The sequence below is a fragment of the Limanda limanda genome, chromosome 22 (genome assembly GCF_963576545.1).
Source record: "Limanda limanda chromosome 22, fLimLim1.1, whole genome shotgun sequence".
NCBI lineage: Eukaryota > Metazoa > Chordata > Actinopteri > Pleuronectiformes > Pleuronectidae > Limanda > Limanda limanda.
In genome coordinates this window covers 15,159,014-15,181,336 of record NC_083657.1, presented here as the reverse complement: position 1 = coordinate 15,181,336, position 22,323 = coordinate 15,159,014, and the positions used below count along the sequence as shown (strand labels likewise).

General features: G+C 42.8%; 1 protein-coding gene across 1 annotated transcript in view; it reads right to left on the bottom strand.

Annotated features, from left to right (window-relative positions):
• The window catches only part of sorcs2 (sortilin-related VPS10 domain containing receptor 2), a 278,645-nt gene that overhangs the window by 213,921 nt on the left and 42,401 nt on the right, over positions 1-22,323 (bottom strand). The window lies entirely within an intron of this gene.

Genomic DNA, 22,323 nt, shown 5'->3' with positions numbered 1-22,323 from the left:
AAATTTAACAGGGGTGAAAGAAACGCGGAAACCTCATTAATAGAATGCTCCAAGCACTGAACCCTGAGGAACATCTTGATTAAATTGTTGCTGACCTATTTTGTTGTAAGGCTGCCCAAACAATGAATGCAATGATGAACAAACCTGTGTGTGTGTGGTCTTTGGTTTCTCAGCTGAATAACAAAGAGGTTTCCCCTGACTCTGCCCTCAAAAGCATGTGCTTGCTTTCTAACCTGGTGCTCCCTCAACAGCCGGACACCAGCCTGCTGGTTACCCCCCACCACATGCCCCGGTCCTGCTCCAGGTCTAGGTGATGCCCTCCACATGCTGAGCGCTGCTTAGCTTCCCACCCCAGCCAACCTCACTCCCCACACACAGCTTCTGCTGCTCAAGTTCCTCGAAGCAAGAACTGAGCGACACATCGGCAGGTTTAAAGTCTTACATGTTGCCGAAATACTGCTATGTGGTTTATGGTGACATGTGACAGCAGTAAACAACTCTAGGAAGTTATTCTAGCCGCCAACATGTTATCCTCCTTCACAGCATTCATGAGATAAACAGTAGAAACTAAAACTATCTGTATTACAAAGTAATCCAAGAGGAATGTGTGCTCGCATTTATTTGGTCGACACAGTACTTTGCACATAATTTATTCAAATCAAATGAAACGCAGCCCACGTCGTCTAATCCTGAGATGCGCTGAACATTCTTCCCTTCATTTATGGTGCCTCCGCCATCTCATGTGGGTGGCGAGCTAACGTTACCGTGAGGCAGCGGCACTTTAAAAGTCAGCAAATAGGCGAACCTTCTAGAAAAGTTTTTTTCTAATTGCAGAGTCGAATTCTGAAATGCCTCCTCTGATTACTTTCAGATGATATGGTGTCATGCTCATCTGTACAGCCTGCTTGTTTCTTTTTTTCTTTTCAGTTTTGCACTGGCCAAGAGAACAACAATGTAGTCGTTTAGGAGATGGATGACAGGGAGAGTGGTGGGTGAGATGAACAGTGCATTTCACTGCTGGAGATCAAGGCAGAGCCTGTTGCAGTTACACACTGACAATTTCAACTTTGAACAAAATATTGCAGATCAAATATTACAGACTTTGAATTTTGAAACGTCATAGTCCTTGTGCATTGCCAGAAAATGTTTCAATGTGTTGCTGTCAACGCGTGAGCCTCCTGCATCTGGACTCCTGCTGTTTCAACAAAGTAGTGACGCTCAAATGAATGAGGAGCCTGTGTTTTTTCCCGGCAGCACTGCCGGGGAAGAACAAAGCTTACAGCTCCAGTGCACCACAGTATAAACATGCACTCCTGCCTGTGCTTACAACTGGCAATAGAAGGTGCATCTCCTCCTGAAGCTTCCTCACATTAGAGACATGCTTCCCTCACAGGGACATCACTGATGTGTCATGTCAGTCTGCCACAGAAACACAGGGGACTTTATTCAGCAATGATGTCATAGCAGATTACTTTCAGACGGAGCATCATATGATGAGCGAGCTGGGGAAAGATTTAACCAGGTAACTAGTTAACTATTAATCTAGGTTGGGGAGCAGGACCACACCTCAACCACACCTCCAGTCACCTGTCAACCCATCACCCTTTGTTTGTCTCCTACTCTTCTGCCCATCCTTTCACTTCCCTTCATCCCCTGCCTCATCTGTCTGCTCATCCCTAACCACACCCTTCTTCCCCCTCATTTCTTTATCCTCCTTCCATCAAGCCCATCCACATTCCTTCATCATCCTTCCCCCATCCCATCATCCTTACTCTCATCCTTTCATTCTCCTTTCGTCATTTCTTCATTCTTCCTCCCTCATCCTTACCAACATTCATTCATCCTTCTTCCCCTCATCTCTTCAACCTCCTTTCCTCATCCCTTCATCCTCCTTCTACCGTCACCCTCCCAGACCAGCCTATTAGATGCATAATCCCCTCGATATCCATTATCCATTTAAACCTCTTCAATCAAATATTTATCTATCTGGCAGCAATTAAATACACAGGAAAAAGATTTGGCCCAAATTTTGACACGGAAAACCGACAGTAATGCACACCAAGCACAAAACAGCAGAAATCTGTACGTCTACACAGAGAAACATGTATATGTATTTAGGATTCATCATAGTTCTACCCACGGTTAACATGAAGTGTGCAGCATGTGTGAAATAACACACACTGATGTGTCCTATGATTCCACGTGCTGCCTCTGCTAGAGCATCTGCCAACCTGGCAGCGCAGTCATCTCTCTAAGATTCTTGTTTAATGAAAGACAAATTGGGGATTTCTGTGCAGACACAAGGATGAGGTCACAACTGTCACTGACTATTACTGTTTTACACTAATATCATTTTTTCTACCACTTAAAGAAGGTTTACAGTGGAAAGATTTCACATCTTATTTCTAATACCCTTGTTGAAGCAAAAACGCAGCAAATATATATTTGATCATTGCCTAGTTAAGACCCACATCAGACTTTTTGATGTTTGGTTTACTTTATAATTGATTTTTATGTTACATTTTGTAGAATATGCTGCAGCTACAAAACAGAACTAGAGAAAACAAGTTTAAACTTGAAAGCTAAAGCTCTTGGCTGAAAAATATGTTATGATGAGTGTGGTGTGACTCAGAGGTTTTCATGTCAACAAATCCCATGAAAAGACCAAAAGGGAGAATGTGTTATTTTATTTGTCCGTACTTTCGGACTTTCCAACCCCTGAGTACGAATCTGCCGTCCTGGGTGAACATCTTTCAAAACAGGTCATAAACATGAACGCTGACTTTCTATATCGGAGTACGTCACTTTGTTCACCTACTTGCTGGTGTTGTTCATTAATTATTATACAACTGTTCTTACTGGAAATGACAAGTGTAACATTTGACTGAAATTGTCGGCCCTGCTTTCCTGGGTGCTTCTCTTTTTCGGGAAGCCTGAGGTAGGAAGAATATAGTGCATCTAATTTTGTATAATAGCCTACTGATTCAATACATAGTCAGTGTATAATAATCATCCGATAACTGGGCAGATTTCATATGATGTAATTGATAACTTTGCACCAAGGAATGCAAGAAAGGTCAGATGGCAGTTGTACAAATTTTATCATTTATAGTAATTACCGTTTTTTCTTTATTTGCTATATGCTATGATTTGTAATAATTAACCTTATTAATATGTATATACTGGAATTGTTTCTATTAATCTTTTGCTTTGACATGTGATTGATGTGATTATATATATTTTTTAATGGTTATTTATATGAATAGTAGTTTCCCGAAACACTAATTGCTCTCAAAGCTGAAGAAGTTGAGTATTTGCATTCATAGAAGCATCATAAAACAACAGTTAACAAGCTAAGGTCTGTATAAGTGGATATATATGATTTCCCAGCACTTTATATTTTATCTCCAACTTTGCCCGAGGCCACTGACATCCATGTGGGTATAGTGCATACTGTATATCGACAGACCTCAGACCTGTGGAAATAATTAGACTGAATAGAATTTCACCCTGGCGCAGTTCAGTGCACCAATCTGACTCATCTGTGTTCAGCCTGAACTGTGGAACTCTATGACAGAGAGGACCTTACATTATATCAGCCCTGGATGTCTGACTGATTCATTGAATGTGTTTACAGATGCATATTAGTTTCCCGGTTATGAGGCTTACCTCAGTTGAGACATTGACATATCTGGTTATTCATACACAGTACGACAGTAACTTTTAACTGTGCTGTCTGCGCAGGCACCTGTGATGTTAAACGTTACCATGGTTACAGCATCACAGCCTACACGCATTTTGGATTCCTTGAATGTGGATTCGCTTTGGCTTATAGTGGGGTGAGCTCTATTAAATGCCAACATGGTATTGGCTTATCCACCTTATTGCCAGGCATAGGAGACAAGAGAGACAGCCAATATCAAACATGTCCTCCTTTAATAGACACTTCACTTCATGAGACTGTAAGAAGGGAGAGTGCTTGCTTACACTTCTTCAGGTCTCACTACAGTTTGTGACAACAAAAAACATAATGTTATAGCTTTAAAAGATAAATACCCATATTTGGCCGGCCACTCTCAAAACTTCAAACCCTTTTTTTCCATTTCTCATTTTCTGTCGTCTACTCGGTGTAATATTTTATTTACTGTAGCTCAGTCAATTTCTTTACAGACACATATCTGTAAAAACAACATCTCCTCGCTGCCAAATTCACTTACAAAACTAAATTCTCTGTAGTGTTCAGCTTTCAACACACTCGCTCACACTGGAGATTTCCAGATTTGTTGTGGCTCGGGGCAAAAAGCTTCAGTTTCACTTCAGCGTGACATTCCCCCAATAAACTGAGGAGTTTCTATCTGCCGTGCTGTGGCCTCTCTCTGTCTGTCTGCTTCTTCCCTCTACCACAATATTTTGTGGAGGAATGCAAAACTGATTCCAAGCCTCCTGCATCTGACTGCAACTGTTTGATTCAAATTAGCTGAGGGCTGCTTGCAATTACTAATTATTGGCCAGAGGTACAGTGAGTGAGAGAGATGGCTGCTCTGGCTTATTATGGGCTGTCCAACAGCAGCGACTGGGCTCTGGCGTCGCTGTGGCTGCAGCTTGTCCAAACCTCAGACGATTATTCTTCCTCCCCTCGTATTTCTGGTCAGCAGCCATTCTCTGCTTTGCACTTTTTGGTTTTTATTTGCAAGGAAGAGCTTGTGGGAGGTTTAGTGGCTGCGAAAAGAGAGGGAAGGTGATGAAGTGGCAAGACACAACAGGCAACGAGGTGGGGGAAGAGGAAGCATATGATGATATAATAAAAAGAGAGAGGGTGGATTAGAGATCCCCAAATCTCTGAAGGAGGGAAAATAAAGAATATGAAACAGTGCCGGTGGGAAGCTCTGGGCTTCGGGAGGTAAGTTTGACAGGGTTGGTTTAAAGTGGGGGAGGCGGGGGAGTCTGCATGGAGAGAACAGTGCACTAATGGGACCATCCTAGTACCCCCCCTCCTCTTTCGCTTCTGCCTCTGTGTATCCCCTGGTGGAGGCCCTCTCCCCCCCTCTAATCCGCTAATCTGACACTTCCAGAGGCCAGGCACGCACGCATTAGACACTCATATTGACGTGTGCGCCTTAGTGTGAGCTCACGCACCAATCAGACACACACACACACACACACACACACAAGACTGAATGCCAGCATTAATCAAATAGACTGAAGGCACACACATAATTACACGTATAAACAAACACGCACATTCACAGAAACACCAAATTAACATCTGCACACAAACACACACACATACACTCACATCATTGAAATCATTGTTTCTACAGTCAGATGTGTGTTTCTGTGTGTGTAGGCATAGCTGTACCTACACAATGTGGGTTAAATAAGACAAGCTGGCCTGAAGTGTGTAATTTGCAACAAATGGCTCTCTCTCAAATTACAGGTGCCTGCGGTATTGAATTTGAGTCTAAGTGGGCCCATTAAAGCCAAATTGGACTAATTCAATCCACAGATCTAATGCCGTAATAGGATTGCGGGGTTTGTTGGACCCAAATGTGGAATTCAGCCGCTTTCATTTGAAGCTGAGTTCAAACTGAACATTGTAGAATGTTTGGGTTTGATGTGGGGATTGGGAAGTTACATTGCAAATCAGAAGGGCTTCAGTGTGTGTGTGTGTGTGTGTGTGTGTGTGTGTGTGTGTGTGTGTGTGTGTGTGTGTGTGTGTGTGTGTGTGTGTGTGTGTGTGTGTGTGTGTGTGTGTGTGTGTGTGTGTGTGTGCGTGTGTGTGATACTCAGGGGAATATGTCAGTGCAGAGACCGAGACTACATCCGTATAACTATGACCTCATTCGTGAACTGCGTTTTCAAAGTAAAATGATCTCTGAACTGTGTTATGGCTCCGTATCAGTTTGAATCCACGTCTCTCCTAACATGCCTGAAAACTCAGATGACATGACCTCTATCGTACACTGCGCTTGCTGGTGAACACAGGAATTGCTTGAATAGCATCTCGTCTCCTGCTCGTGTATCAGTGTATCAGCAGTTGTATCATTGTAAAATGCAGAATTTAACTGCACAACAGCTGTTAGCAAAGACAACAGGGTCGGCATCACTCGTAATTGATTATCCATGTTGCGTTCTACACTGGTGACTGAGAGGCTATTACTGTTTTTTTTCCTTCCAGCCAAAAGCCTTTTTCACACTAAAAGAGAGGTTATGAGAACAATCTAATCAGATGGATGTGAACTGACTCTGCATGCGTTCCACCTCATACATTTTCATGGGAAAAAATGCTGCCACAAGTCACAAAGAGAATGGGAATGTTGAAGACTTTCTAATTAGAAACATCAATTTGAGCATCTGACATGCAGAAACCAGTGAAAGTCATCAGACACTGAAAGAAGTACGTGTGTTCTCGTGCACCATTTGGATCTCTGTATAAAAAGATATTGAAGAAAAATCTGTAGAAACGTTACAGATTAAAATTGAAATAGAAAGATTCTTTTCAAACAAACAGTATAATGCTGTCATTGTTGCACCTTCATTGTCTACTTGAATCAGGACTGCAACTGAAGATTGTTTTCATTATCAGTAAATTGTTTTGTCTAAATACCTGCTCAAATCCCCACAGCCCAGAGTCATACATTTTTATGTAATTCAACAAATTAAAAGTTCGAAACACAAAGATATCCACATTGTAAGAACCTTGTGAAATAAAGCATCATCTCACATTCAATAAGCTAGAACCAGCAAACGCAGTACAGTTAAAAAGTGACTGAAACTGACTTCTATGTGTTTGATCTCTTTTACACAAAAAGTTTTGATCTTGATTTGGGCAGAATAATATAACATATAAGTCACACTATTTAGGAAGCACAGACCACAGAGAGCACTTTTTGTAAACTCATATCTTTATACGTTATTAGAATATAGCAGCAGCCACGAGCCCTTTCTCCTCAATGATTGTCGTTTCCAAGCAACTGTAAACTTTGTCATCACCATCGCCACAGAAGACCCGCCTCTCGAGTCATCTGATTGGATGATGGGGGGAAAAAACTGAGTCAATTCTCCGCTTGATGCTTCAAAGTGTCCAAAAATAGTGGCGTCTGCGGCACATGAGCAGAATACAAAACATTTATTGACTATAGAAAGCAACTGGAATCTATAAAAACTACATCCTGTCTGATCGGACCCCAATGACTTCTAATTGATTAGAAATGGTTGTGAATGTAAATAGGTGTATTGGCAGTTGTGTAGTGAACGAAAAGACCTGTAGCTGCCTGCAAAGTGATGTGTGTGTGTGTCTCATCCAAATCCGCGCGTGTGTGTTTGTTTATCTGCATATGAGCTGCGTGTGTTTATGTGTGGATGAATGTCTCATGTGCATCCATGCATGTCTAAAAAGGTCATCTTTAACCCAGCTGCCGCTCGGAGGGGCCAGACAAAACGTCAGGATAGCTCGCTCAACTTCCTCGCTGCATTAGCATAACAATAAAGAAACCAACACACTCATCTCCTGCTCCCGCTGCAATAATCACTTATTTACCTCCTCTGCACGGCTGCCTCATGACCTTGAGCGCAGCCATACGCCAGTGTGTGTAAGTGTGTGTGAATAAAGGCAGGAGTGTCTCTGATGCCCTGTGTGTCTTTGTCTACGTGTGGGTCTGCATCAGTGTGTGTGAACATTGAAGCCTGCCTCACAAAAGCTGCCATCCCATCTTCAACAGTCCCCCCTGTGCTCACACACACACACACGTGCACACGCACGCACGCACACACACACACTCACACACACACACACACACACACACACACACACACACACACACACACACACACACACACACACACACACACACACACACACACACACACACACAAACACTTGGGGTAAAAAAAGAAGTAAAAGAAAAAAAACAACCCAACAGGAACGAGGCAGTTGGCACGTCGGGCCTGTTCCGACTGGCTGGGCAGCAGTTGAAGGTTAACCCGCCTAACAAACATATCACACCAACCATGGAAGCGTGCACAAACACACGCAATTACACACACACACACACACCCATACAGCCTTTCATGGCAAGACAATAGTCTGCAACCTTCAATTCTGTGGCAGTGAAATACACAGGGCGACAAACAAAATGAGTTCCTTTAAATCGACCACGTCGCCGAGGCGGCTGGGGCTCAAAGGGGCTCGACAAATGCAGCAAATGTTCAAAATGGAGTTAGAGTTAATGTAGTAAAGCCTGATATGTAGCGAGAGCAGATGAGAGTTTAAGTTAAACAAACATTTCTGGGAGGCACAGCTGCTCTGAGGCACAATTAAGTCGATGGGTTGAATATACTTTTAGTTGTAATACATCACCGACTTTTGTTGTGTTATTAAGGAATCATGGGAAACATTTCACCGGGGTGAGGGGAAATTACCCAATCACACTCGCACACCTCTGGGAGACCAGAATTGACAGGCTCCATCGGACATTCAAGCCTGCCTCACACAGAAAATAGTGGGAGCACTTTTATAGAAATCTCCTGTCTTTTATTCTCCACACCAAACCACTTTTTGCTAGTACGGAACTAACAACACCTGGGAGGACACTGTATTTTAATAATGCGTATCCCAAGTAATGTTGATTGTGTGAGCTTTTTGTACAGCCTTTGAAAGAAAAAACTTAAGAAAATGAGGGGCTATTAAAGAGATAGCGACCAGGAAAGGTTTAAATGTGTAATATGACCATAAAATGACCACTCCCTGATGGAATTAATTACAAAGGGATTTTTTTTTTTCTGTTGGGGAACACAAATATAGTTTTATCAGAAACTGCAACAACAGACAGACACCAGGTCGAACCATTAGATATCTATGAACACCTCTCTTACTCTCTCTCTCTCTCCCTCTGTCTGTCTCCCTGATCACTGATGTCAAGCTCAGCTATTTCATCTCACACTTGACTGAAGCCGGCAGTCACAATGAATTAGGTGGAGACTGGTAACTTTTGGTGTTAGCTGAGGGCAACGTTGGGGCAATGTCAGCCTGTCAGGATCTAACCCGATCCACCGTCCCAGCAGCGGCGCTGCCATGAATGATTTAGACCTGGTGAGAGAGAGCACAAAGCTTTTGTTTGGCTCTCCCGTGGGACCCATCCTCCGTTTTCAACCTTCCAAAAACAAAAAGCTATGAGTTACTGGCTCTAAAAAAGGGTGTGGCTCACTAGAAGCATCAGAGCATTGTGTTTATCCTGTATTTTTTCCGACATTATCTGGAGATAATTTAAGAATGCAATGCAGAAGTTGCACAAAACCGGACAGCCATGAGGTGATTAATTGGAATGCCTTTGGCCATGATTTGTGGTCAATACGAGCTTTTTCCTCAGTAGAGCACAACTCAAGGAGGGCTGTCAGTGCTCAAAGGTGGAAATAGATTGCACACAATAACAATTCACTGCAGCTTTCGAAGCAAAACGAAATATCTAAACAATTAGTCAATTAAAGTCGAGAGCAAACAAGATGGTTTCACGCCAGCCTGAAGCCAATCATTGGATTTTAATCATTATGGGGCATTCTGGGAAAATCTCCAGACTTGGTGGTTTGCGGATCAAAGCAGCCGACTTGTTTTTCATCAGCTCCTTTGTCTTACCGCGTGAGGGCGTGACTTTAAAGGGGAATTACACCAGTTTTACTTATGAATGCAACTTTATCAAGATGATGCCTTTAGGGAATCACAAGTGAGACATTGTCATTGTTAAGCATGTCACGAGTTAGTCTTTATCCTTACTCCATAATCAAATCCAGCATTATCACAGGTATATCTGAAGACAAGCCATACAAATTCAAACACAGAGAAGACAATAGTTTTTCCATACATTTATGGGATCAGGACTTAGAATATAATGTGTCTCGTTTCTCAATTTAGACATATTTTAGAATTTTAATAATTCCAACAAATTATTATAATTCCTTATAAATTTGGGAATTTGGCTATTTTTGTCTCTAATGTATTGAACTGTAATATTACAGTGTAATCTAACGTTTTGAGATGTTTTAAACAACCCAATGAGGCAAAAAGCTGCTTCTACATCCATCCATTCACCATCTCTTCTAAATTATCTTTTTCCAAAATAGGAAGAATGAAATAAGAAATGTATCCTTCAGGGAGGAGCTGCCCCTCACTACTGTCATCCTCCGTGGCGTCTGCCTTCCCCACCTCCGTTTTTTTCGTCTTCTCATCTCTCCCTCATGTACCTGCCTCCATCAGACTGTCTCTCCCGCAAGCAGGTGAGAAAATCAATCACTGATTTGTCGATTTTCTCCGTAGAAGCTCACACCCAGACAGAACAGTTTTCTACATCGACCCGGTGCCTCCCTGCCAAGATTCAGAGGTTTGTAGGAAGACAGTGTGTTTGTGTGTGCTGCTGATTGTGCACGTGTGCGTGTGTGCGTGTGTCTGTAATTTCAAACAGGAGTTTGAACAAAGGAAGAGGACAAGCATCTTCCTTCCTCTTCCCCTGAGGATCGACTCATGTCTCATGGTTATTCTTTTTCTCTCTCTGTCTTTGCTTCCCTTGTATCTCTCAATCACGCACACACAGACACACATACACACACACACACGCACAGTTTCTGTTGCCCATGTTATTATTTTGTGAGCCCTTGTGACTATGGCGATTTCAAATGATAGGGCAGGGTTAGCTGGCTGTGCTGCTGTTATTAAAATTTCACAGGATGCAAACACACACACACACACACACACACACACACACACACACACAGACACACACGCAGCCCTGTCATTGTCCTGTCAAATCCACAGGCTATTTTTGGAAACCTTGCCCACAGCCCTCAGTGCAAATGCCTGCCCTCCGTCTCCTCCTACAGCACCCGTCAACCCTCTGTCGCCCTTTGTCACCACGCCAGCCAATCAGAGCCTTCTCTGAGCGGCTTCGGCAGGAAGCAAAGCTGACAGCCCACCAATCAATTAATAACTACTCTCTGCAGCAAGACGTTGACGAGGCTTATTGTGGGTATGGATGCAGTGTTTATGGTTATTTATAGTATAATGCCACTTAATTACATGAAAACACGTGCACGCTGTGATATGAGACAGGCTGGTTGGTGATGCTAACTCACAGCAGGGTGGGTGAAGGATTCTCAGACTGTACTTATCGTCATTCTCCCTAGAAAAATGCTTCCTAGGGTTTTCTGTCCCAAACATTGGGACAAAAAACATATTTAATCGTAAAGCAGTATTGAGCAAACACAGTTAACCTGGCAACCGTAACACAGTGTTTCAATGAAAACAATGGTGGTCTGCGTCAAAGTACGTCCCCTAAAGTATTTAATTTTGCTTCAAATTGTTTAATTATTAATTAATTATATTTGTATAATTATTAATTCAAGAGTAAGATCCTTTTTGTTTATGTAGAAACTGTTTGCTTCAATTTGCTTCATAAAGGTAAGAAGTTGCGGATCAATTGCTGCCTTGATCTGTTTGGTAGTTTGTGTGTGTTTCAGTAGAAAAATTCGTCTGATCCAACATAATAAAATAAATAACCCAAACAATTAAACCATTAAAGGCAGGAGTAATCCAGCAACTCCCTGCAGGCTCTAAGAGATATGATTTTATGCAGCACTTTTGCCTCACAGCAAGAGGGTTCCAGGTTCGAATCCCAACCGAGGTCTTTCTATGTTTGGTTTGCAACTTCTCCCGTCAATGTTTTTTTGACTTCACATCCGCCTTTAGGAAATGGAAAAACAAGAAAAGTTCTCCCTGGAGCCACTGTTGGTATGACTTTAGAAACATGGCAGACTCTGTGTCACTGGACTTTTAAATGACTCCTAGGACACAAGTATCCAAAACATTAAACTTTATTCCCAAAAAATCGACGGCACCATATAAAAGTAATCTTTGCCATCTTTTCCAATTCCTTCTCTGTGAAGCTAAACATCACGGGTAATGGATTGAGACAAGCTCCTTTCTCTTTCTCCAGTCTGTTGAGGATGGATGCAAATGGAGGCCAATGCATCCTCTGATAGAAGTGGATAGTAAAAGTGCCCCAGTGATATTGTAAAGTTTGTTTCACAAATCTAGAAACTCAATCATGCAACCACTGAGAATAAGAGCGGTTAACTGAATGCTAACATGCTCTGATACTTCATTCTCTAGACTCAGTGGGGAACTCCACCACTCCCTGCTGTTTGGTAATGGCTTCTGCAGAAAGGACACCTGTAATCACTGTGGCAGCTTCACAAGTGCAGATCCCAACAAAAACAATTCTTAGAAGATAACATGAAAATGAGGTGGCAGCGGAGAGTATTGAAGAGAAATAATTGTCCAAAAGGAAGCGTAATGAAAATGCAAAAGCTTGGAAATGGATGAGGGAGGAAAATGTTGATAGATGCTTTAGATACATCTGTGCACTTCAGGCCCCTTCAAAGAGTCTTCCTGCTTCCTGTTCTGAACACAGCCAACATCCACTCAGACGGGCCTCCTCTTCTTCCTCTGCTGTCTCCACAACAGATCACAGACAAAGCAGTCTGCCGAAACAGTTTGTCACTGACGTTGTTATTTCCATGAAAATCATTAACTGGCTTTTTGAATCAAAGGAGCTGACGTCGAGTAAGGCGGCCTGACAGGCAAGCTGCTGCTACTACAAGCCTCGTTTTTTGCGATCATCATCATGACTGAAGGGCTGCACTTGTTAACATTATGGGAATAGATAAAGGGAGCTACTTTGGTAATTACCCTTATTTTTTATTGGCCAGGGAAATGTCCCAATTCATTAGAATGGCCTTTATATTAAATCAAGCAGCCCCATCCGACTGTATGAAAGCAGTGACTTTCAGTATCTGAGGCATTAGAAGTTCATAGCAGATAAATGGTGCCTGAGTATCCAAATTCAGTTCAACTGTACCCAGTGTGCAGAATATATAGTCCTGCATAAAGATGATCTCCAGATTATACCCTTAATACAGAACTGTAACTGCTTTTTAGTGATCTTTAGTGGACCTAACAAACCAGCAATGTTTTGTCACAGCATTGACATGAAAAAACCATAACCGTTTGTGTACCCATCATTTGTATACGTCTTGGGAACAAAGTGCAACAGCGATTTTATTTCTTCTAACTGTGAAAATTGCAACATTGGCAAGACAAAGAGGTGAGAATGCTTCTCTTTTTCCGGCATGTTCCTAGCGTTGAACATGTCTCCCAGGGGGTAAATAACTGAGAGGCAATCAGCTTTTTTTTAATAGGTTTACCCTTATTTCAAAAATACCCACGTAGAGTCGTAGACTTGCTAATTTTGGTGTAAAACAGGTATACCAGAGGCACAAATAGCTCATCCAGAGTAAGAACACCAAGAAATTGAAGCACATTATTACCACAGTCCTTAAATCACTGCACTCTCTTCCTGTGTGTCAAAGGATATAATTTAAATCATATTACCTGTCTTAGGCCTTAACATCCAGACCCCTGCAGGTCATCTGGGGCAGATTGACTCTGAAGACGACCATATTAATACGCTTTCATTTCCAAAATGGCGATTTAAAAACTAAAACAACCCTTGTCCACATGAGTGTTATAACCCCCGTCCTTATTAAGACACGTGAAAATATATGTTACCTGATCATTCATGCACACTGGGCATGAATGATCAATTTGCATTCACTGTTAGTAATCGAGTCGTGGCCGATAAGAACCAATCAGGAAGGGGAGGCGGTTTCCAAGCATCTCTCTTTCTGCTTGTCCAGACCAAAAACACAACCCCTGAGTTTTCAAACAAAAACTGGCCTATCAACGTTCGCCAATTTCTCCCTTTTAGGGTGCTCAAAAACTCTGCTGTAGTGTGGAAGAAGGTAGCTTTTAAATGAAAAAATTGTAATGCCGATTTAGCCTCAGTGTTATGAGATACAAAACCCAACAACTCTAAGTTTCTGTGGAACAAGTTATGGAACAATCCTTTTAGAGGTCTGCTAAAACTGTCAGCTCATTTCAATCAAGGCTTAAAACACCACTTTCCATGTCTCTGGATTGTGCTTTGCATTGCCTTATGTCTGAATGGGAGAGTATGAAATAAACTTTCCTACATACAAGTTTAAAAGAAGCAACAACACAGACATATTTGAGTTCCTTTCACCACCATAGTTCTTGGTTACTGATGGCCACACCACTATCTGGATGAGTCTCTCAGACATAGGACAGGCGGTGGTCATGTCATCTTAGTTTAGTTGCTGTGCCTTTTTTGGGGGGGTCTACTTGGTTTAAATGGGGCTTTGGATGACTCAGATAGATGCTCCTTTGTCTTTTAATCTCGTCCAGAAGATCGTGCTACAGATTTATTAGAAACAGTCTTTGCAATGGAAATGTTTACCAATCGAGTTATGCTGTCCATTTTAATACCCAAAAGCACAAAAATGCTGGAAAGCACAACTGGAAACCGCTCTGGGGTTAGGTTGACTTTATCCACACTGTCAGGCAGGAAGGCAGCTGAATGAGTCCAGGTCTGTGCTATGCATCGGATGCCTAATTCAAAGCCAAAGTGATGATTTCTCAACTGGCTAGACACTGGTAAATTGGTGTAACTGGACCACTGAGGTTCATAGCAGAGATGTGAAACTCCTAATTTCTGTCCAATTCCTCAGCTTCTCCCAGTTGCAGTTGCAGTAGAACAAAGGAGAGATTAGACTTTGTGCTTCTTAGCAGAGGGATACCCCCCTTGTTCTTCCACATTGATGTCAGATAAAAGGTGATGCTGATAACAACCGACTGGGTTAAACCTCAAGGAGCAGATACAAAGAGAAACGAGCAAGGCAAAAGGGGGGGATGAGGAAGGAAGATAGAAAGACAGAAAAGGGGGAAGGTAAAGAAATGAGGCAGAGGAGGAGGAGGAAGAGTGAGTTGAAAATATCTGTGACGAGCGCCATGTAATTACAGCGCTGCTCCATTATTAATCGCTCCAAGTCCAGATAGGACTTGCATGAGAGTTGTATACATAATTGATAAAGGGGACTGGAGCATCCCTTGCTTTCTGCTCAGTGGCGGATGGGTGGATGACAGAGAAGGGGATATGGTTGGAGGAAAAATTATGAACCCAAATTAACCACCGAAGAAAGAATTTCACGAACCTTAGAGTGTTCGATTTGGATGCTCTTTGAAGAAGTGCTCACATTGGACACTTTGAATTAGAATATGAATTAAATATGAACAAAATAATATAAAATATGAACAATGATGTTGCTTTACAGCCGTGCAATATTGTTTCCCAAATAGCTCCCTGTAGCCTCATGAATAATCCAATGAAAGCCTCTGATGAATTGAACCCGTCTCGTAAACCCTATCTATTTTTTCATTGGTTTAATAACGCAAAGGGGCCCCTGTTGGTTGTACACACACTATTCAATAGATTACAATTCACCGCAGTGATATCATTACTGTACTACTGGATGTATTAAAGCAGGTGCCTATTTCCCAGAACTCAGAGCTGAATGTATTAATAAAAGAGATGCAGCATTTATGATTTCATAATTCTAAAAGAAGTCCATTCACATAGTGATTTACTCATTGTCTGTGGCTTGCAGCTTAAAAAATACGGCAGCATCACACACATGTTCATGCTGATACTCTCTATCTGGTTAAATCATATGATTGCATTAGCTAGGTGTCCCCTGACCCAGCCTTGTCTGAGTTGTCCAGATAGAGGAGCAGAGAGGATTAGAGCACAGTGGAAGGGCAGAGGGGAGCCACGGCTTACATCTACACCAACAACAAGCGCGGCTGCTGTTCACACACGCTTTATAACCTGCGGCACTACACAGCCTGTCGCTCCCCACGTTGGCATTATTAGGTAACAAGCCGGAGCCAAATGAATATTTTATCGATCCCAATAAAGGATTGTTGTTTTGCCATAGCGACCACAACAAGGAGGTCAAATATGGGGTCAGAGACAGAACAGCATCCCTGGAGGTGGAGTTTATTTTCCTCAAAGACCAAAAACCAAGCCGAATAAAGCTCAAAGCAAGACTGTGCATCTGTAAAAGATGGCATGATGCAGTCTCCCTCTCTCACATGAAAACATGGAGCTGCAAAACACACTAATTAAATACACTCTGTGGGTTTGCTAATGCAATCTGATATGGTCTGCTATGACCTTATGTCTTCCAGCATAATATATTGCAATATACAATAAGTTACAATAATATAGCCTGGTGTCTAAGTCACATACAATATATTACTTTGTGATTGACATTACTGTTGGTTGGCTTACTTTTTGCCACTCTTTACTTCTTCCCTCTGTGTCTCAACAATTATGCAGTAAAAAGTAACATAGGCTCAATGTGAGGGTTTAGTGTTTCATATACCCCAGGCAGGTATGATCACAATATAGTATATTGTGATAATGCCTTTTGAACATGTATGCACTATATCCTAACGCGCACAAGATGCAGTGTGAATGCAGGCCTTTCTGAGACGACATTATTCATTGTTCTGAAACGACAGCCAAGCAACAGTTAGATGGAGTTCGGACAATAAGTTTGATTGCTTTGTTATTTTTCAATAGATGTACATAGAGTTTAAACAGAACGCTAAAGCCCCTCATGGTACTTGACCTGTGCCCATCCCTTGTATCTTACTCTCTTGGTGGTCCCCGAGTTGCTGCAGCAATGTCAAATGTCCCTAAACAGCAAAAAAAAGTTTGTCTAACCTCTTAGCTACTAACTAAACCCTCAAAACCAGTCTCTTCTGTTGTGAATGAAAGCTAACTAGTATAACAAGCAATAAAAGAGGAATGGGGGAATCAAGGCAGAGGTGAAGAGGTTCTCTTTGAAGCTACACGGTTGCAGGCCTGAATATGTATACAGCAGTCAGTAATGCTGAGTTGCTGGATTTCATCGAGAGGGTGATATGACCCTCGGGGGAGTACAACTTGGTATCTGGGTTGATAAGGCTATGCTTTGGCCTGCAGCTAACAAAGCGTAAAGCTCTCACAGTGAGCTGTTGGGGAAAGTGAGATAACCGGGGAGTGGGTGGGAGCCTTCTACCATTTATGAACACAGAGGCATGGAAATGTATGCATATACCCACATACAGCACACCTCATTTCACATATCCAAAGTAAAAACTGCAAAAGGAAGGTCTGGCTTTGATAAAATAAAATAAAAAATAAGGGGCATGCAGGGCCACAGATAGCTACAGAAGAATTTAGTAGACAAGAAGAAGGTTTGCTAATGTTGTTTGCAATATTATCAGAATCAAAAGAAGGGCAAAAACAATTTAAGATTAAATATAGATTTTTCCAACCCATTCCGATGATATATCCTCCCGACACGAGGCACTTATTATGACCACAGACGCTACATGAAGCTACATGTGCACTCGTAAACGATCCCCCTCTTAATCATCCACACACATACACACACTGTACACCTCATCCTCCACCGCCACCCTTCTCCTTTCATGTGGAGCTAATTAAGTAACAGTGTTGCTGTTAATTAATTACTAGCCTGTGCTAAAGGCCCCCCGCTCATTTGAGCAAATTAACGACGTCCTCATTATTGTTGCTGTCTAAGGAGTGCTCTGGATTGGCCAACGTGTTTTATGGGGTTGCATCTGCTTGTGCAGGTGTGTATGGGAAAAAGACGACAGCGGTGAGATTGGCGTCATGAGGGTAGAATGGAGGGAAAGTGTTGAGGAGGCAGGACGGAGAGGAGGCTGATTTGAGATTTTGGAGTTGTTGATATTCTTCAGTCTATAGCAGCTCTGTTGGTATCAGCACAGAACCAGTCATATTGTGCCAACTCCACCCAACCATTTCCTCCCCATGTGAAGTTATTGAGCCCAACCGTTCTCTCTCTACCCCTCCCCCCTTTCTCACACCCACCCCTCCATCACGCCATCCAACCAGCCATCCGTATCCAAAAATAAAGATCTAAAACAAAGCAGAGTGGCGCCTCCTGTGTGGCCAGCCTGGTGGCTGTGTTTTGGTGGAAGCTTTTGTTTTTAACGCGCCCAGGCGGTGAAGTTTGAAAGCACCAAGTGGGGCGAACTGAAGCCGTGTACAATAAAACCTGCCCACTCTTGACACTGGCTCTGTCTCGCCTTGCTGCCATGTACACAATCTGGAGATGTTGCTGACTGAAGAAACAGGACATGTCTCAAACACTCTAGTCTGACCTTGGTCGTAAGGTTCGAGATAACTCATGTGTGGGATTTGTTTTGTCTTGGTTCTCAGCCACAGCACCAGATGACAACATGATGTTTTTCTTCCTAGAGAACTTAGCAGAGCAAATTGATGATGACCCTCATAATGTGATGAGCTTCAATACAGAGAGGTGTAGGGAATTTGGAACTAATATGTACCGACAGGGTATAATATGGAATTGCCCCCCCGGGCAAAACCCACAGGTTCACGCAAGTCAACTAGTTTTGGGGGCATTTCGTACCACAAATCTAAAATATCTTGTTTAGCCTTGTCGTATGGATGAGGCTAGTGTTGAAATAGAGGTTTAAAACTCATTCTTGTCTTAGGCCCAAAATAAGGTTAAACATGCTCTACTTAATCTCAGAATAGAATGTGTCTCATGTGATCACTTGTGATTGGATCTCACTTTTCAGCTCTATATGTAAAAAACTATTAGTTTTTGTGAAGAACAAGTGATTTTACCAAGCCCGAGTTAGAGTCAGAGAGGTAGAGAGCAAGAAAGAGAGCAAGCGAATTCAAGAGGGACTGACTTCCAAAATGAATGAATTTGCACAGCTTTGAAGAAGGATTTTGCCAATAAAAAAAAAACACTCATTACGTAGTGATCAGTGTTGATATTGTTGTGATGGCTACCAACAAATCAAGGTGTTGTCACAGAGCAGCAAAATAATCCGTTAGGGGGTCAGTGGACATCAGCTTAGTAGCCAATCCTTCATATGTGACCCAGGACGCATTTGCGTTAACACACAGTAAGCATGTGGTCATGTGCGGACCACCTGTGAATGTTATTTCTGCGATCAGATCTGAGGACGCATTGGGGTGTGTTCCGACCTGAACTTTGCGCTGACCTGTTGTGATGGGATCACTCAGGATGGATGTAAAATGTACCCGTTATGTAACATTCAGTAGATCTGGCCATCATGGCAAGATATTTCATCCCTGTATGTGTGTGTGTTTTAATGTGTGTGTTCATGCAACAAAGTATGTGTCTAAGGAAAACAAGAGTGACAAATCTTTTTTGAACGTGCTAACAAGTGAACATGCTACGCTGTCAGAGGCACTTAATATTTCTCATATTTCTCTCTCTGACACAAACAATATCTGTGATCTTTATCAATTTGCTGTTTTTTCTCTGTCGCCCCAACACTGAGCGAGCCTATTAATGCGCACATGGCTAACATCCATCACTCCCCCGTAAGTCGCCTGCGATGCCTTAACGAGCACAACGTCCTTGCCAACCCACCGGTTCCTTATCCTCAATCTGTTGCCACCCTCATGCATAAATCACATGGTGTTTAGTATTTTAGAACATCGGCACTGTTTGCTGGTGTCATTTTCACTCAGAAGGCGCGGACCACAGCGGCGATGTTCCCCTGAGTTTTGACTTTAACATGGATGCACACCCAAGCGCTCCTCCCATTTTTCCCTCACAGCTTCTTCCTTAAGGCTCAATTTCCAGTGCTAATTGTCGAATGTTCGACATCAAGTCATTTTTTGGGGTCAGTGCTTTTTGGCTGCACCCCTCCTCTTCCTGGAAAGCATCATTGCCTGTGACATCCAGTTATTTGCATCAGGAGGATCACAGCAAGAACTGTCAACTGAATTAGCAGTATAACCCTCTGCAGCCCATACCGAGGCTAAGAGGAGACCATTCCATTGTTTTACTCACAGCACCAGTAGGAGCAAAGGTGCGCGTAAACAGATTAACCTGAATGAGACCATGACTGGTTTACAGAATGTACACATAAGCTGTTTCAGATATGAACTCCGCATAATGTTTGTGAAATGGGGTCTGGACTTTAACAGAGATTCTCCAGTCAGACGTGTTTGTAACAACACAGAAATCTCCAGTGAAAGAGGCTCACAATCTCATTCTCCAAGGAGACAACTTTGTCCATGTATTCGACTCTTCCTCATCCCCTTTTAGTGTTGCATCCGTTTCATGTTAGCAACATTATCAATGCGCCCAATCGTTTGCAGTGAAACCTCCATAAAGTATTTTCTCACATAGGCTCAATCGGAAATCCTCTGAGATTTTACAGTGGGCTAGCAGGAAAAACTCTAAGGGAAACTAACTTGGACATTTTCGTACCCACATACATCCCCTCTGAATATTTCAATAGAGTATCCAGAGTTCAGTGCATGTCTAGAGGCAGATCTGCGGTGGAAGGTGTTATCTCTTTGTCGAGAGAAAAAAGAGAAAATGATTTTAAATGGTTATACACTCCACCTGTGACTTTAATGACTCCATTTTTCTATTTCTCCTGACTGATGAGTCTCAGTAAGACTCAAGAGTGGGTCCACTTATCCCTCATTTGGGTTTGACTGATTGCATTAGACTGTATTCCAGCAGTGCAGAGAATGACATACAGAAAAAGGCATGGACGGGGAGGGAAGAAAAGATGGTTGGGAAAATATTTAAAACAACCAAATCCCTAATGTCATCTGGCTGTCAGTGGTGACATCGCACTGGCACGACTTTAAAAGTTTTATTTACACCCTAGGGCGCTGTGGCACGATAGCAGGGTGGCTAACTGACTAATAACAAAGGGAACAAGTTTTTACAGGGATCAGTGTTTTTCTACACAGAGAATAACGCTGCTTTTTATGGTTTTTATTGCTCATAACAGTTTTATGTCCCCTGCTGAACTGACATTTTGAGTTTGCTACTATGCACGCTGTTCCCCTTAAACGGGTATATGCATTTCACAAGCTTTAGAAGAGAGAGAGAGTGTGTGTGTGTCAGTGTGTGTGTGTTTATGTATGAGATTATATGACAGTGATAAATCCTGCTGCCTAACTCGCCCACGGGGAAACTCGGTTCTTGGGAGAGGTCGGTCAATGATTACGTTCTGTATGAAGAGGCACACGAATGCTTACTCGGGTCGAGTGCAGCGTGCACAGGAGCCAGCCTCGCTCCCAGGGGAACGGGGGGGAAGCATGTCCCTGCAGAGTGAGTGAGGGTGCGAGGGGGGAGGGTAGTCGGCATCACAACACCAGGGCTCGGGATGAGGCGCGAGGCGGCCCTCACTGGCGATAGCGATAGCTCATTATCCTGACCCAAATTAACTGCGCCAACAACAGGCAGAGAAGTGTTAGTGCGGGGGACGGGGGACGGGGGACGGGGGGGGGTGTTAAGGGAGAGAGCGGGAATAAAAGCTCCATTAGAGGTCCGCCGAGTGTCGTTTTCATCGCAGCTGTAAATAAATGCGGCGGGGTAAAGACTCGGCTCCCCAGTCACACCCTGTAATTATGCCCCTGTCGTTTCTGTGCGCCTGTGTGACACGATACTAAATTAAAACATAAAGACCAAGGGAAAAGGGGTAAAGTATGGAGCGAAGGGCACGGCAGCAAGTCTATCTTTTAAGTTACATAAATGGTCTGTATTTATATAGAACTTTTCTAGTCCCGATGACCACTCAAAGCACTTCACTGTGCGCTTTATACACTCATTCATACAGTGCATCTATGTGCAGCACTTCAAAGCTTCATCATTTAGATGTCTATGTTCAAATGCCGGCACAGTCGTCCGGGGCATTTCGGTGTTTAGAAACTTGCCCGTCTGCACGTGGAAGGGGAGACGGGGAACCAGCAACCTAATAGTTAGAGGACAAGCCGCTTTGCCTCCTGAGCCACAGCCCCCTACTTGTGTGATAATGAGTTTTACTGAACTTCCTCAATAATATGCTGTTTAGTGCCATGTTAGTGACTGTTCAAAAGAAGTTTTAAAAACAATGCCATAGCTAATCTCAGCTATAGACATTGTTCAGTGTCAGTTTGAGCCTACAGCAGTCGGGACATTTTGGCTGGTCCTCACTTTCTGACCCATTGCAAAGGAGCTTTCGGGGGATTAAGACTCGCTTTTAGGGTGAGGGTCATAATGGTTAAGGTTACAGTAAGGGGCTAGAGAGGGCATTATGTAAATGAAAGCAAGATGAAAGATAGAAGTACAAAGTTACCTGTGTGTTGTTGTGCTGTCTGAAAATAATGACACACACATTTACATACCATACAAAACAGACCGTCACACATCCACAAATACACACAACCAGTCATCTTCTCTCTCCGCAGCCACGGAGCCAAACGTCAGGAAAACAAACTGTTGTGTGCTTGACACGCAGGTTTGTGTAAA